The sequence below is a fragment of the Melanaphis sacchari genome, unplaced genomic scaffold (assembly GCF_002803265.2).
Source record: "Melanaphis sacchari strain LSU unplaced genomic scaffold, SCAv2.0 Contig66_pilon_pilon, whole genome shotgun sequence".
Classification (NCBI taxonomy): domain Eukaryota; kingdom Metazoa; phylum Arthropoda; class Insecta; order Hemiptera; family Aphididae; genus Melanaphis; species Melanaphis sacchari.
The window spans coordinates 543,687-559,053 of NW_020271477.1; the positions used below are offsets into that span (position 1 = coordinate 543,687).

Sequence of the window (15,367 nt, forward strand, 5' to 3'; positions counted from 1 at the left end):
ACATATACTATAATACAATGCACGTATTATTTAAATTTACTTAATTAAATAAAAATAAGATTATATGACCTTCGCGGTCTTTAAAAATACTGTAACAAGAATAAATCATCATACTATCGGGTTATGCCGTCGGGTAAAGAAGATTATAATATTTTCCATATTAACGAAGCAACTATTCACGATTTTGTTTTAGAAATTCCACGGACAACAACACTTTGGAGTGGGAGAAGGATTAATAAAGAGTTTATTGCGGTTGAAACCATAAATCGCTTAAACGCCATGTAACGAAAATATATTCCGTGGTACAGTGGTATGTATATAAATACAAGTATATACATGTACATAATATACATAATAATATAATATTTCTAGTTGATATTTGATACCATAAAACAATAATTCAATAATTCAATAGAAACCGGTTGAAGTAAACTTCAAGAAATTAATTTGGTGCACCATAATAAGATTTTGTCAGGACCACGAGATTTAATGTGTCCATAAAATCTTATTTTTGGTAACCATTCGTTTAATTACATATGCAATTTTTACCAAAGATAAATCTATGTTTCGACTTTCTATCAATATTCAAAAAACAAATATACTCATATAGTCATATGCATGTTGGGAGAAATATGTATACAAACAGTTCGGGCGACCAAATTTTTTCATAACTGTTAAAAAAAAAAAAAAAAAATACACGAAAATCTCTGTACACTAATGGAACACAAAAAATATAATAATAATAATAATGTTCAGGGAGCTGCGAAATATCAGTCTTGCACGTTTGTACGCGACGTTTCCATTTGTGAAATTCAATTTTTTGCTCAATTCCTTTCTATTACACAGTGCAGTGAATATTATACCCTACAGTATACAGTGCGTTTATCAAGTATACAGAACATTTCTCATATCTACACACATCCATGCATATAAAAATAATAATGTACGAACACGAGTCGTGTATTAAGTTAGGTATAATGTATACGTATGAGAGTACTTTTTCACACGCACGCGTATAATATAATATAATCATATCTAATATTATATTTGTCAGACTATGTATTATATTTCTGGTGAAGAATTTATGATGAATATACTGCTCTTGTAGCTAAAAAAAAAAAACTATTACCCATTCAAGAATTCCTACGTTCGAAACCAGCGGTGGCGGTAGTGGTTTTGATGGTGGTGGTCGGGTTATTTGAATGACTAAGAAAATCATTTATGACTATAAGTAAATAAGATCGAATAACAATTTGATATATTTAACAATATAAACAAATAATACATGTTCGATAATCACATCAATACTTAATGTGTTTATTGACTATATTATATTATAATTATTTCGTATATCATTAAATATGTATGTGTGTGTATGTGTGTTTGTATGCGTATGTGTATCACAAAGTGTTATAACTAAAAACAAAAATTAGTTACATCATATTAAAATATATTATGTGAATTTTAATTATTTTGGATGATAAAATGGTATGCTTTTTAAACCCAAATTAAATATTCAAAACAATTACAGTACGAACAAACTCAAAAAAGGGAATAATAAATTTATGTAAAAGTGTAAAAGTTAAGTAAATAGCTACAAGCTACTTGTATAAAGTATATTTTGTATGATACAATATAATATTAAGTATTTATAAATTATAAAAGAACAGAGTACCTGAATGATATTGAATGTTTTTGCAGTAATTTTATGTCAAGATAATTAATTATTTATGCTAATAATAAAGCAAAATAATTAGTTCTAACTATAAATGTATCTATACAAAAAACACATGAAATAATAATATTTATTTAATTATTTTATACATTTTTAGTTCTTTCCGACGGAAATAAATCGACTTCTCGGTTAGTTTTTATTTAGCCTAATCTATAGTTTCCGCTAATTCTAATATTGGTAAAAAAAAAAAAAAAAAAATAGTATAAATTAACCATTTTTTTAAGAAGAATTAATATTATACTGAATTATTTATTAAAATAATTAATTTATAACTTAATAATTCATAATGTTATATTTATTAATGCATAATATCATGTACTGATATAATATATAATTTTTTAAATACCTTCTTTTAGCATAATTTATGAGTCAAAGGTTACGAATTTAGAATATTATTGGTATGATTTATTTTACAAAAAATATTACAATGTTACTATAAAAGTTCACATCAAAATTCTTTTTTAAATAATTTATCGCGATTATGTATTTTTGTAATTAATTGCAATTTAATATCTTGCTTAAAGAATTGTTGATAAATATTTTTACCTGTAAATGTAATCAGTCTTTTACCATCAAAGAATGCTAATTATTCTTAGTTCAACTAAAACAAATAATACGCTATTTTTGCAGAATAATTTGATAAAGTTGACAATTTCTCAGGATACTTCAGTATTGAAATATAAATATATCATGATGAATATATTTATTTTACCATAACTTGTGTTTTATTAATATCATACTTATGTAGGGAGGTTTTTTAAATTTTGTATGGTTAAATTTTTCGTTTAAATATTCTTATTTTATTAAAAATACGCAAGCGTAGTATTTTGTATAAGCTTAAGTTCAAAATTTGAGAAAATTTGTCACAATCATGAAGGTTTGTTAATTATTTTTTGTTTACTCTCAACTTTGTTTTCATTATTTGAGTATACAATTAAACGAAAATAGAACACATCTATTACAGAGACTTACTCAATGATATATTACTCTCAATACATATCTTACATTAGAGCGATTTTTACTTAAAACAACTTAATTCAACTAAGTATATCTATTTTACTAAGTAATTATAATAAAGTAGTTTTATAATTTCAAAAATGAAGAATCGGATATTTAGGTAATTTAAGTTTTAGCTCCCTCTGCAACCTTACCCGATTACCTATTTGCAGGATATTTTTGAGTATATAGTAGTGATATCGTGATGCATCATAATAATATATGGTTCTAAATTAATTTCACTCAATTTATTTTTTTCTAACTTAATATATTATAGAGAAATCTATTATAGAATATTATGGTCTTAAATATTTACAATTTTTGATTTATTTACTTGGTAGACAAATTGGATTTATTATTAAGTGTTTTTTTGTTTATTTGCGTGTTTGCGTGTGTTAAGAACCATAAATTAATATATTCATCTGTAAGATAAATTATTTTGAAATTAATAATCATAAAATTCTCAACTAAAAAGTTTAATACGAATAAAAAAACTATAAAAATATTGAAATGAACTTAATATAGATACCTAATTTTTTATCAATATAATGGATCTACGCAAATAACTCTATAAATTTCAATATGTGACGATGAAATATTTTATGATTTATCATATCCAGAATAATTTGTGTATTTTATTGAAACGTGACGGATGTTGCTGTAATATACAGCCTTGAAATATTAGTTTTTTTAATATTTTTTTTCTAGAGTCATTTTTAAGCATTATTCCACTATACCATATGATAAATATATATGCATCTCATATACTTTAAAATATACCTACATAGCAAAATATTATTTGAAAAAAGTTTTCAGTACAATTTTAATAAATTCAGATTATTTTTTAGTCATTTCGAAGAAAGTTTTTAAATATTATCCCAGTTGAGTTAAGATGACTTTTGTTTCAGATCAAAATATTTTGAATAAATATTTTATTTTTTTTATTAATTATCTCAATACAATTAAATATTTAAAATATTTGTTTTTCCAATATTTTTATCAAACTATTTTATACAAACGACATATTGATCAGACATTGTTCGTATTATAATAAATTTACATAATATAAATAGTATTATCTAAATAATATGACATGATATATTATACTTATATACATAGAATATAAAAATAAATGCCTCAAACTCAATGGAATTTATATAGGCTCGTGCTGTAGCTCTATAATTATTATTAACTATTGTTTGTGAAACCATATTGCTGTGACTAGGAACATTATGTTTATTAGAGGATATACATACTTTGAATGATCAGAAATCAAGTCTACTTGATTAGACTTAAACCAAAGTGCATACTAATAAGATCTATTAATTTATGCCATTAAGGAAATAATTACCATTATTAAGATAATTCAAATAGGATAAGTCAGATTACCATATTCTTTGTTTAGGTGCAATTAAAAAAAAAATGTACGACACGATTAAGCGCATAATTTGTTAAATGAATTAAATATTTTTTTCTCATACCAAAAATTACAACTTACTGTGAAAATAAATGCAGAATTCATTTATCATTGATTACAAGTTGTCCATTATTTAAATATAAATGAGTTTCGACTAACATCACAGATTTAAAGATTGTAAATGTTAATTACATTTTAAATTCTCATTCTGAATGTCAAAATTTCATATTGAATAAGAGTAGAATTATTTTTTTTAATTTAATTTTAAAAGAAAATTAGCAGAATAAACATATTTATTAATTTTTTATTAGATAAAATATAAGATATTAGAAAAAATATACTAATTAAAAATTGAGAATGATATTCTTGATATTGTTTTAGTGTATGATCATATTTTAGTCTTTTCGATTATTTAACTTTAGACTGTGAAATAACTAATGAAAGTCATTAATTTAGTCATTATTTTGCATCAATCTATGGTAAATTTTCTATTCTTATTATCGTTAATTATAGTTTAGTAATATAATACTTTAATTATATTAATAAATGTAAAATAAATTTAAACGATGTATTCCATAAATTAAATCATTTAAATCATACAATATAAATTAGTTCTAATGACCTCTCGCCCATAGTAGTTTTAACAGTTTTTAGTAGATTTATACTTTATCTACCAATTCACGCCTGAAGAAGATTTATTCTTTATCTATCTTTTACCTTTTTTTTTAATACTTCTAAAAAAAGGTTTTTCCTTCTACTTGGAAATTAAAATCAACCCTGCACTTATCAATCTTACTTTTTTAAAGGGAGATTAATCGTTTTAAATTATTGCCAGTATTCATAATTTCATCATTTCAATTATAGTTATTTTCTAAAATACTTTATTATAAGGTTTTTTTTAATTAGTGGTTATGATAATATTCTCAAAGTGTATATTATTCAAAACATTATTTTTTTTTCTTAACCAGTTAATCCATATTTCTTCTCGATTAATTTCAAATTGTCTAAAAGTATTAATACAATTAATTATGATTATGTAGAAGTTATACGCATACCTATACCACGGGCATACCATGTTTTATTCCATAACCAATAGCACGTTTATATTCATATGGTCTAGGTAATACCAAAATACGTTTTAACTATGAGCATTGTCGAAATTATATTTATTAAATGTTTAAATGCGTATATAATAAGTATGTGAGAGTATTTTAAATGTATATATTGACTTTACACTTCACATATTTTCAAAATAAGAGTTCTAATAATAAAAAAGAACTTTAGAAAAAAAAACTGTATTTCATAATATAAAAGTATTCAAGCTTGCTTACCTACTTATCTGTGGATATGTAGTGGTTTCGAAAGAAGTTGGGGAAGGGGGGAAGGGGTTGAATACAAAACTGTTTTATACGCATTATATAAAATTAATTTACCCCGGCACATTCACGAGACAGCAGACAAAATTTATTGACGCTGCACAAATGTGTACCCTTCACTTGTTTTCGTGGAATTTGGTTATTTGAGGTTGAAAAGAGTATGATGACGTTGTCACCCCGGACACAGCATTTAAACGATGTATATTTTAACCAGATCGTACATGTTATTATTATATTATATTATATATTATATATATATATATATATATATTACCTATTTATGCGTTTCGGAATCGACGAACTATAATAATATGATATTTTCAGTTTGCTTTTTAATTATTATTATTATTATTATTGTTATTATTTAATGAAATATACATGTTTATAATGTATACATCGTATTCAAACCGAGTGAACTTGAGAAGTCCTTGGACCAATATGAATAAATATTTTTTTTACATTTTCCAAATCATTGATGTATAATTTTTAATCTATATAAGCTTCGATAGAATAAGTCAACGTCCATAATTATCATAACATTATTATACATAGGTAGTTTATTTTAATTTTTATAAAAAGCGTGTAATATTAATTTTGTTTAATAGCACGTTTTATATAACGTTGACATAAAAAAAAAACACAAAATCTTACTTACATTAAAAAAAAATCCCAAATGATTTTTTTTTAATTACAAATAAGAACTATATGGTTTTAAATTCCATTTGAATTATTTTTTAGGATCTTGTTTCTGAACCTCTCCTATTTATAGAAAGTAATATAAAAACACATAGGAATTGGAACGAATTTCGATTAACAGATCTAAATTTAGTTGCAACGCCGCCCCCGAACATGCAACGTATAATCTCGTGTAAAATAATGCAATACAGCATAATATACAGTACCAAAACTGTAGCATATATAATTTTCATGTATGATTTTGATAAGCTACATTTGTTTTTTTTTTTTTCAATAAAATTATAATAACATAATAATACAGATAAGAAGGCATAATAGCCACTGACGAGCAATCAGTGGCAATAAAAATACGATTTCGGTCGAAGTAACGAAAAATACAGTAAATAGGTACTACGCCTGCTACCCGTCTGCAACGAGATACGCCCAGTTCACGTCACACACAATTATACATTGCGTATAATATATGTATATCGGTATGGCATACCTCAACCCTTTCACTCCTCCTAAAAATATCACGAATAAGTATAAAATAATTGCATATATATAATGGTCATAATATATATATATATATATATATATATATATAGCGACAACAACCAACAATAACGAAAATCACCATAGATACGCCACAGCACGCGACTTATAAATGTCTCATATGCACGTAACATGGCACTGTATGCGTGTTTCGAAGTTTCAACATGAAGGTAACGATGGCGAATATCGAAAAACTCCAGGAGGTCGATAGGTTATAACATGTATGCGATGATATACGATATAAATATATAATAGATGGGAGTTTTTATTTTTATATTTACCTATTTTTATTTGGTTTTTATTATTATTTTTATTTTTTTACGGCGACGTTCAAAGTGTAGTGTTCGACAAAACGGTACTAATACCGATGATGGAGTCGATGTGACGGAATGGTATAGGTAGTATATATACTTGATATTTTATAAGGCACAAGGAAGGCGGATAAGATCCAATATAATGGTGAGTGAACTAAATAAAATAAAAAAATAAAATGACAAATTGTTATTACGAAACCCCTTGTATGTATGTGTGTGATAATAAAAAAGAAAAAAAGAAAACGGTTACCGTTATGAAATAAATCGATTGTGCAGCTCCTCTTGATTAGAGATGAAATTTATTATTTCATAACATGTACACAACTCTCTCCATTGATATATATATATATGCGCAGTATAGATATACGCGCACTTCCTATCAAGAGTTTTTACGTTCCAACGCGCGACGGACGCTTATTATTGGTAGTGAGACACGGTATATGTAAGGAAATTACAGTTTGCAAAACATATATTAATCGCTTCAAATACTCATAAAAACTATTTTTATTAAGTCGTACTTAAGTATTGAATAAAAATTTATAAGTTTTTATCGTCTTTATATAAAGTGCACTTGAGGCACAAACAATTATTATTATTATAAATTAAAATGTTTTTAATAATTTATTTGTTTTTTTTTTTAGTGAGAGGTGTATCTACAATGACGTTTTGATACTTTAACTTTAAAGTTTGAGAATAGAAATATATTAATATTTTTAAAAAAAGACGCAAAGAGAAACTAAAAATATATTTTTTTTTTTTAATTAGATGCGTTTAAAATCTATATTTGATATGATTCAATATATCTACAAAACGTGATGACGCGTTAGTAGGAGGCATCCATTGATACTGATTCAAATACGAGTATAACCCCCTTTTTTATAATTGTTATGTTTTTTTTTTATAATGGCTAGATAAGTAAGTCACAAGACCTGTTACGTTTAATATGTCAAGAGGGATTGTCAGAAATAGTATCAGAAGACAAATTGGAAATTAATGGGTTCGGATGTGTGCATGAAAGTTTCAATAGTAGATACGAGAAAGAGTTGGTAGAGTGCATATGTTAAGGTTGTTGTATAAAGTATGGTTGCTAACATACCAGAGAGCTTTTGTTATTAGCTTAAATTTATAGACTAGAATGATTGAGAAGTTTAGATTTGATATTTTGGCGGCACCCTATAGTTGGATACCATAAATCATGGCAGGGTGAATAATTTGTTTGTATACATGAGCAGTTTGTTTTCAAGTGAGATTTTTGATCTTAGAAGGTGCCTGTATTTGTAAAGTTTGAGGTTAAAAAATGTTCTTCTGATTTTTGAATATTTTATAATGTAGGGGCAAGGGTGCTGTTTTATAGTACTTCTGATTTTATAGCATGAACTCTAAATAATTATTTATCAAAGCGTACCATAAATGTACGATGGGCAAGAAAGGATTTGAGGAAAAGATAAAGTGGAGTAAGTAGAAACCAAAGATTGTGTAAAAGACCTAAATAAAATACTTAAGCGACATCCAAGAATAGTCCTAAGCAATAATTGAATATTTAAACAAAAATAACAAACTTTCCTAAAACGATTTTAATTTTTTGTTGATGTAATTCAAAAAATATTAATCGTGGAGACTAGAAACTTTTTACCATTACGTAATATATTATTTTTTATACCAACGCATTATAATCTTAAAAATAATTTATAATCATTTTAAGCTTTTTATATTATGAATCTATTCTCACCGTTTCATAGTTGTATTAGAATTTACTAATTAGTTAACAATTATACATGGTTAAACAATATTTATAATTATTATTATACAATATACACAATATTTTTGGGAAATATAGTTCAATATACTGTATTACTATGATACTACACTTGAAATAGAAAAATAAATTAATCGTTTTTGTTATTATATAGTTAGACAAATTTTAAAATATCCTAACAAATCAAAGTTTTTCATTTTTGGATTCACAAGAATATATAGTCTTCAATAGCCGATAAAATTCTAAAAATAATGAAGGTAACATAATTTATTTTAACCATATGTCATATGAGAAGCAAATACTTACTCATCCGAACAACTACTACGCATATATATTATTATATACGTTCCTATAAAATGGACGAGAAAGTTTTGACCGAACTTTCTAAGGTAACGCTATATTATTATGGTTTTAGAATTCAAATTATAATCTATGGTATTTTAGAAAATTAGACTTTACCATGCAATAGTTCAAACAATATATTAGAAAATAAAACTCAAATAGGTCATACTAATTTTGCGTGCGCAAATACAACCCCCAGAATACACGTTTAATTTTTCAAATCGCGTGAATAGGAATACAAAAATCGTTATTTTATCATACCAAACAGTTTTCTGTCCAATATAGCTTTATGATGAAGTATCAAACTTGAATAATTAATATTTTAGTATAATTATTGATTATTACATGTTGATTAATTATTGATGGTTCATTTGATTATAATTATTATTAATACATTCTAAGCAATAGATATAGAGAGAAATGAACAAGTTACTCAAATAATTTTAAACGTAACAAGACATACTATTATTGAGTATCTAGTTACAAGATACAATAGACATTTGTAACTGGTTACAAATTACATTTACAGTAACTTAGTTACATTTTAGTTAATAATAAATTTCACATTTATTTATGTTCATAACTTTTAAAAATTAATAATAGTAAAATATTTGTTTATATAAAAGGGATAGGAATCATAAAAAAATATATTTTATTTAATTATAAGCAAGGCTCGGAAGTTGTAGCAAATGCGTATTTTTCTTGGTTCGTCCTGGAACATCCAAATTAAGATACAAATATCTTTCACACTTCTCTGATGTTATACACGAAATTTAATTTTGCTATTTTTTGCATATTTATGGTTTTAGTGCTATTTTAGGTAATATTTGGCTAACTATAATATACAAAAATAATAATAATATATTATATATATATTGACACAAAATATAGATAACGACATTAACATAAGAAAAGTACAATTATACACCAATATATAATTATTAAAATGTTTACTATTAATATTACTAATACAAGTGAATACTGAAAATAAGACATTTTATGCGGTTTTTTTTTAACTAGCTTTCATATCGATAAAAATAAAAATAAAATAATTCAATATACGAAATATTTCAATTTTTAATAATTAAGTTATATTTATATGATGGACGATTAAATTACATAACTGATTATAAATTACTATTTTATCTTGATAATGTAACATTGATGTGACTCATTACTGCAAAAAATTGTCTAGATTTAGGCAAGATATAAATAATATATAAAATATTTACATATAATCACCGTTATAATATTTTATTTTATAAAGTTTTAACGCGGTTCACAGAAAGTTCTTGTGTAAAGAAATGTTTATTTTATTTCCACTACCTTAGATTTATCTCATTATTATTTTCTTTCTCTAAACCACTCAGATTGGATTTTACAAAACATACGAATGGAACGAAAAAAAAAATTAATCATAGTCAAAATAATAATTTCCATCTAAACACTGTTTTTCACTTCACTTCTCTGTTTACAAATAATAATACGCTACTAATAATTGTAAATTCTGAGTAGAGCGAGTAATGTGTGATTGATTTTTTTTCGTGTACTTCTGTCATCACTTCTGAAGCTATAAAAATAGATCAATTTTCCACTTAGAACATAGTTTTTGATTAAAAATCCTAGTATTTTTCAGTATAATTATAAAAGTTATAGAAAATCTAGAATATTCACTTAAAACCAAGAAAATTAAATTTTCACACTAAATATATTGCACTTTATAGACATATGATCAAAATATTTTAACTCTTTACAAATTATTTTATACTAAACACTTTATATTTCCAATTTTAAAATTAATTGCTTGAAAAAGTAAAAAAAATCATAAATTGGTATGATAGAATTTTACAAAATATCAAAAATAGATAAGCATCGTATTTTTTTTAAAGACACTTAAAGCTTTAAACATCCGTCATCAAAATAAAAATTATTTTTTTCTTTAATAATTTTAACTATTACGTAGTATTTTAAATATAAATCGTAAGGTCTAACATTTTTCACTATCGCGTAAATAATAACATCCTATACACAATATATTTTTTTAAATATTTAGACTAATTTTAAGTTATTTAAACAATAAACCAATTCAAATCATTCTACAGAATGTAGTATTGACTTGGAAGTTAATAATAATATATTATTATGATATAAATCCAATATTTTTGGAAAAAAATACTTCGATATTTATTACTTCTAATATAAATTATTATAAAAGTAATATAATCAAATAATTTAATACAAATTAAACACATAAATAACCATTACCAACTCGATTATAAGATACACTTAAAATTATTTATTTTTGATACTTTACATAATACTATCATAGTATCGTTGTGTGAACAATAATTGCGCGAAATATACCTATTTTTATAGGAGTTGTGAAACAGTTTGAAGAGGGAAGTGTACCGTACATCTAAACTAAGCCATATATTATCACTCGTTTTCACATTATCGGCACGTCCCACTGCCGAAAATGTAAATAAAAAAAAAATGTTTACATAATTCTGCCACAAACCACTTTACGGTTATATTATTACGGTGAACGTACGTTCTTCTCACAGCATTTTATGTTTGTGAAAAAATGTAACAAAATCATTAATTTATTGACATATTGATACCATACAATAGTTATATATATATATATATATTACATAATCACGTCATCCATTAAATAATATTATAATACTTAATTTACCATGATAAAAGTGCGAGAGGAGACTTTATTATTTTTATTATAAAAATGTTTTAACTAATCAATAATATATTTTAGACATTTCGGAATAATGATCTTACACATCAACCAGTAAACTATTATTAATAAATTAATACTCAATTTTACAAAATCAATAAGCATATTTAAAATAAAATAGATTGTTATCGATATATTTTCAAGAAAAAATTTAATTTGGATTTGAATAAAATTCCATAGTTATACAATAATCAGGAGATATTTCACAATACCTGAAATTGTTGAGAACTATAAAAAAAATTTTTATTTCAACAAATTATGTTAATTATTAAGAATTTCTTTTTATCTTTGGCAAATTTTTGTTTATGATTAGAAAATCATTGATATTTATAGACAGTGTAATGATTAAACTAACTAATTAACTTGTCACTAAATGCTAAAAATAATTTTTTATGATATGAAAAATTATTCAAAGATATCATACTATAAAGTAAAAGCCTCTTTCGTAAACTTGAGGCACATATCACAAATGGGTTATAGCGAGTTCACATAATATATCATATGACGTGTCTTTCACACCGGTTGGATGTATTGTTTTAACCAATTAAAAAAAGAAATCAAATTCTATTTTTATTTTCACGTTGTATATTCACCACATGTACTATATTTTAATTGTGTTCCGAACAAAGAATTAAATTACATAATAAAATATATATACATGTGTGCGTACATATAATTTAAGGAGTGTTAGAAACGTATCAAGCTTATATAATATAATATTAAAATAATACAGTAAACTTTAAACGTTTTCAAATTTGCACACGAAAATCGATTTATATATATATATATATATTATTTAGTTTTTAAATCATATTAACCTTTTAACTTCACTTAAATAATAAAGATATAAATAGTTGGTTTGGTTTGATATTAATAGCAGCAGGACATTTTTCTTAAAATATATTAGGTTCACACTGTTCACAGCACGAAAAAGAATATCATTATTTTATCTATTTCTCGCTGTTCTTGGACACTGAGCCCGCCGTCAATGATCATTTATGGCGTGTTGTTTTAAACGCTCCCGCGCACTGAAATTAATGTACACGAAAGCTTTTACCGAAAACGCACTCACACATGCCACCACCACAGAGATGGATATCATCATTATTCCCGTATACAGCCCATATCAATGATATTCTCGTAATATAGAAATGTCAAGAAAACACACTACAGCAACGGTGACGTATGGCGGAGATCTTCGTTGGCCGCGGACCGTATGTTTTTATCTGTATAGTGAGTACGTGTATATATTTGAGAAGCGTATCGATTTTTCAATCAAAAACCGACCACGACCACTTCTAAGGAAAAAAATATGTTCTACTTACATATTTTATACTCCGTTATACAATAGTATTCTATGAAATTATCTAGATTTAACACAGTATGATACATTTTTGATTTTACTAAATATAATCGCTCTTAGAGAAAAAATAATAATATTTCATAATATACGTAGCACCTACTGACGTTGGTCTTACTTTAATTAACGAGAAAAAAGTTTTTAAAGTTATACGAATAAAAACTCATGTTACATAACATGCATTGTATAAATACTGCGATGTAATGATGAACGTAAATGTTTCATTGTTCACCGTCAAAATCAAAAATAATTGCAAACGGGGAGGAGATTTTTCTACTGACACAGCTTTTGACAATATTTTTACCAAAGCTTCTACCCAAGTGTTGACATTTACATTCAATTTCAACTTTCAAATATAAATTGATCTCTTCGTATAATATATCTGATAATGTTACAATGACAATGCGAACTATAATTCTATGAAGCAACTATTTTAAACAAGTACCCACACCCATCAACTGCTTCCGTGTTAATATAAAAGGCTGAATAAACCTATACAAAACCCTAATTCATAAAGTATTTGTAAATTATAAATGTGTCTGTATTCATTAAGTTCCTCACCCACTATTACATAAAGCGATCACTTCAGAAAATTCACGCCACCATTAAATATGGAACTAATAGTTTACTAATTATCATAATTTAAAGTTTATATAAGACTGGACATAGAAAATATCAAATTTTCTGATTCAGCTCTTTTACTCTTCAAATATTTCTATTAAAAAAAAAAAAAACTATATTTAAATAAACTATTTGTCTGAAATTATAAATTATAAACTGTAAATTCATATATTATATCAATAACATATAGATAGTTTAATGTATGTATGAATACGAAGTCGTTATAAAAGTATGATAAATACAAGGAGGAATAGAGGTCTTCTATAAAATAATTATGACATTCGTATTTATCGGTGTCAATAAAATATCAATTATAAGCACTAAATAAATTTAATAATTATAAGAAGAATATATTGATGATTTCTCAGAAAACGTAATTCAACACTGTCGAAAAGTATTTGACGTATAGGACGCATTATTTTTAAAACGCAATACTATTATTGTAACACCTGATTGATGCTGACACGACATTATCTCAGTTTCACACTGTACGACGAATAAAGGCTTTTATGGTAATCATATATGTATGTTTAAGAATATTGTACTATATGTATATTTTACACGACGCTTCCAGAATAAACAATATATTATAATAATTCGTGAAATATTGTACACCAGCGCGATCGGGTTGTCATTTGAAAGAGATCATTTAAATGTATTAGTTATTTTTGACTCAAAACATCAAAACTAGGTTATTTATTAAAAATAATAATTATATGTACTGGCGAGTAACATATTTGAAACTACTTTTAACGATAAATTCAGCATAAATCTGTTTATGATACGTGTCTTGAGAAAGAAAAAATCTTTCTTCGGAAATTACGGTAAATCTTAAATATTTTTTTTTCATACAATCTTATACATAATATTTGGTATGATAAGCATAAATTAGTTTACAGGTTTAAGTCATGTAGATGGGAGTAAGTCATAATATAGGTGACGTTGATGGAGAAGTTGCCGACTGGCGACACTCCGATTTGTGAATATTATACTTAAGGTTAGTCAAGAAATAGGTTATAACACTATTTCCTTTTCAAACTTTTTGGAACGTTTCCTGGGATTGGATTAGAAAAACTTTAAGCAAGAATGTTTGGATGTTCGGGAAATGAGTTGTGGTAAACATTGTAAGATTAAGAGGTGGTTTTTAATACTGTTAGGAATTTTAGTTTGGTGTGTGCAGCGTTTAGTTCAAAACGTAGAAAGGGGCTTTTGTGATTTGGCGTAGTGTTTTATTTGGGAATACTTGGGTCTTTTTTTATGTTTGATCTTTTTGCCAAGCCTCAGATTTTGGACGCCAAAAAACCTTAAATATAACATGATATTATCTACCCGTATCACAAAGGAAACACGCGTAGAATAAACATAATACATAATACTTCTATATTATGACATATCTAAACGAGTATTAATATTATGTACATTGTGTCTGTAAAAACGAAGACGTGTTATTGTTCGCATCGTGTTTAAA

At 25.3% G+C, this 15,367-nt stretch overlaps 1 protein-coding gene across 5 annotated transcripts in view; it reads right to left on the minus strand.

Annotated features, from left to right (window-relative positions):
- Positions 1-15,367, minus strand: part of LOC112600708 (apoptosis-stimulating of p53 protein 1) — a 101,963-nt gene that overhangs the window by 24,008 nt on the left and 62,588 nt on the right. The window lies entirely within an intron of this gene.